We start from the raw sequence: 3,911 nt of genomic DNA on the forward strand, positions 1-3,911 counted from the left end.
AGCACAAATCACATCACTGAATCAATATGCTCTTCAGTACACTAACATTTTCTCTCTCTTTGCTAGTCAATAGATAGTTAATCTACTTTCATTAGATTTCCCACAGTTTGTTTGATGGACTAAGGGAATATATTCCTAGGGAAAACATGTTTCATTTTTAAATGCCGTGAGGTATATAAATGTGTTATTGATCTGATGTGGAGAATTCAGTGCTGTGCCATCCTGTCTTTATAATATTATTCTAAGTACAGTATTTTAGTTAAGTCCTTGTATTTAAATTAAGCCAGAGGTGAAATATCATAACCCAGACTCTGAATAAAAGATAGCGCCCCTTTGGCAATTCTCTATTACTTCTTCTTTCTGTCTTCAAGTCCCTGAAATCACCTGATTTCCTACTGAAATAAGGGGCGACAGAAATATTATTTATCCCAATCCACCCACCTTCTAAGGAAACCTCAAAAAAAATGTACACATGGAACAATGGGGAAAATATTACTTGGAAGTGGATCTTTCCCTGCTTCCAAATAATAAAAAAGTAAATCACACCCAGCACATTGGTTTCTGTTGAGATCTCATGATATTGCATTCTCTCCAATCAGAAGTGACAGACACCTAGATGAATAGATGTTATTGTACTGGATTGTCTGTTCCTCCCATATACTTCAAGGGTAAAGTCAAGGTGTGTGAAAAGTGACATATTTCTTCTCCCATGAATTTGGAAGGAAATCAGGTAAGATGTTTGGAGTGCCAACACAGAAAAGTCCATACTTTGGAATCTACACCTTTGGAATCTACACCTTTGGAATTAGAACTTCAGATGAATCTGTGACAATTCACTGCAGGACAACTCACCATGGCCAACTCGCTGCAGGACAAGAGTTACACTAATGTCTAAGAAATGGTGGAATAGAATCATTTAAAAAGGATACAAAAGGAACGAAAGAATGAAATGGGAATGACAAAAATTAAAATATATTTTTTATTTATTTTAAATAATTATATTAAATTGTAAAATTGTCCCATGGCAACTTGTCCCATGGTGAGTTGGCCATAGCCAGTTGGCCACAATGAGTTGGCTATGGTGAGTTGTCCCATTCTGGCTTCAGATTAACGTTCATCCTTGAAGCAACTGATTTTCCAGGAAATATATGTAATTAATTTACTTATACTCCATCAAATGGGTTTTGGAGGATGCAATGGATAAAGGTCTCAGGTGCATATTTAGCTGAAGGACTCAAATCTGCCCATCGTATAGCATTGACCATGGTCTCAGCTTCTCAGATTTTGTTTACCCCTTCAACTTCAGCCTTTTTTGCTATTGCACTCCTACAGCACCATCTCTTGGCCCCCAACTAGATAACTTATGACAGCAAATGTCATCACATTATGAACAAGTCAGTAACAGGCGATTTTTCAGATTAATGCACCAGGGAATTTTGACTAGATCTTATTTGTAATCATGAAGACTCATAGTCTTCCACATTTTGAAAGATACAAGACATTTAACAGGGGCCTCCAATAGGTTATTCAATATATCTTGATCTGGAGTTAACCATTCTAGAGTATCTGACTTTCATTGAGGAAGATAATTTCATCCACACCAGACAGAATAAGAAGGAATTATAATGGCCTGCTGACTAGTTCATAGGATTATTCTCCTGAGCCAAACAAAATTCTTTTCTCCAACTGCACACTTTTGTGGCAAAGCTATTTCCCAATTCCCCTTCTAATTATTAAAATCATGATTATTTATTCTACTTTGAACAAGGTTTATGGTATTTCCACCACCCCAATTAGTTACCAAAGCAAATACTGTAGCAGTCTGAATTTGCAGATAACTCTTTCAAATCTGGGGCCAAACTGAAACTTCTTCACTGTAGCTATGGTTTTCTGTGAACTCTGAGATTTAACTCTGTGCTGAATAAAGAACTATAGGAAGGATCTTCTGCAGGATATGTCAAATGTTGCTGTTGCTGCATAAACAGTTCTTTCTGCTTCAGCTTCTGTCTCAAATTCCCTGTGCCTATATGCTAATGAAATATCCACTTAAGGTGATAATAGAAGAAAAGGAATGGTTCCATTACTACAAGCCAGGAGACTACTTAATTAGTGGAATAATGTCTGGGATCGCATCTCGACTGTACCAATTTTCATTCTCCAAGCCTCCAACCCACCAACTGAAAAGGTAATTGTCAGCATGTCCAGGATTCTGTTGATTGATTTTACCTGCTCCAATGTCTTTTCTAGCAATGATTTCTTTCCCCTATTCCTCACCTTGAGAAAGGCAAGTCATTATTGCTTCTCCCAATTTGCTTTGGAGGAAAGGCTCCTAGGGAACATGATGATTTTGTAAAACCTGAGTTTGCAAAGTTCCTTTTAAGTTCTTCCAGTAGTCTCAACCACAGCACTGGGCAACACTGGGCATTGCCAACACTGTCCCAGGATGACTCTTACCTGGATGGGGTTCTGCCTGCTTTCAAAATGATTACCTTGGTACTGTAGATAGTCAGCAATTTATTCATATTTATTTTATTTATTAATTAACAATAGTTAAGCAGTAACTCCTAATAAAGTGATTGAATACCTTAGAGCAGAGGGAGATTGCTTGTACTTTCTCCCTACCATTTCTTCCCTTTCCTTTCATTTACTGTATAATTCCTACCACCCTCTCCACTCTTTCTTCCACCCTTTAATATTTTTGCTACTTTTGTGGTTACCCCGTTCCTTTTGGTTTAAATAATAGGTATGCCTTTTAAAAACCAAATTCAAGGAGGGGAGAGACTTATAAGTTAATGTTTAGTCAGAGAGGACCACATTAATTGTAGTTAACTGTAGAATAAGGAAATAATTCTAAAGTCATGAATATTCTGCAGCAAACCTCTAGAACTAAAAAAGGCTTACGAAGAGATATCCATCTTCAGATAGGTAATACCACTTACTATTCTAGCACTTGAATCCAGCTGTTAGTCATCTCCAGGGGGATAATATGATCACAACATACACATGTATACTTGGTAGCATCCCTCATTAGCATTCTGGAGGACTGGGAAGAAACAAATCGTCCCTCAAGCATTGTGTTGGATGGGGGTTGTCAGCTGTAAGAATATCTACTCTGGTGCCTGGGGTAAGGGCATGATTTTAATTACATTTTATGGATTGTTGTGAACTGATATGTTATCTCAAGAAATAGTTAAGTAAATAAAATAAATGATTTGATTTTGCAAAAGGTTATTCTAAAGAGATTGAAACAGTAAAAGAAAGTACAAAGGTTTCTAACTATTGTGTTTGTTTTCCTTAGCTTAGTTTTCCTTACTAAAGTATAAGAATAATTTTCCTCATTTTTCCCCCCAAGTCATAATTTGGAGATAATTATAGGCAGAATCAGTTCTGGAAATTTTGGTAGGATTTTTTTGATCCTGACATAAGAAGCTTACTATATCTCCCTATTTCTTTTGGCAAGAGGCTCCTAGTGGTGTCAATGGGACTGTTCTTCTAATAGAAATTTCAAAGATATCTATCACCTGCAAAACCCAAATAAATTGAATAATTTAATTAAATAATGAGTGTCTGATTATCTTTTTGGCATTACACTATATAGCTATAAAGCTACAGTAAATATGACATGCTTTTATGAAAATCCACATTGAAGATGATGACCTTTGGAAATTTCTTATGTTGCAGTGAGAACACCTTCTACCACCTTCTGCCCTTTTTGTTGGCTGTTCATGAAATCAACCAGAATTCAAGGCTCTTACCCAACATCACCCTGGGCTACAACATCTATCAGAACTTTTTCAGTGCAAGAATGACATATGAGGCCATGATGGACGTGGTGTCCACAGGGCAGGAGAACATCCCAAACTACAGATGTGGAAGACAAAAGAACCTGCTGGCAGTCCTTGAAGAGGTGG

The 3,911-nt window shown here is 36.9% G+C and overlaps 1 pseudogene; it reads left to right on the forward strand.

The window, feature by feature from the left end:
* The window catches only part of LOC107285926, an 18,800-nt pseudogene that overhangs the window by 2,266 nt on the left and 12,623 nt on the right, over positions 1-3,911 (forward strand).

Source organism: Protobothrops mucrosquamatus, unplaced genomic scaffold (genome assembly GCF_001527695.2).
Source record: "Protobothrops mucrosquamatus isolate PMUCROS unplaced genomic scaffold, P.Mucros_1.0 scaffold_84, whole genome shotgun sequence".
Lineage (NCBI taxonomy): Eukaryota > Metazoa > Chordata > Lepidosauria > Squamata > Viperidae > Protobothrops > Protobothrops mucrosquamatus.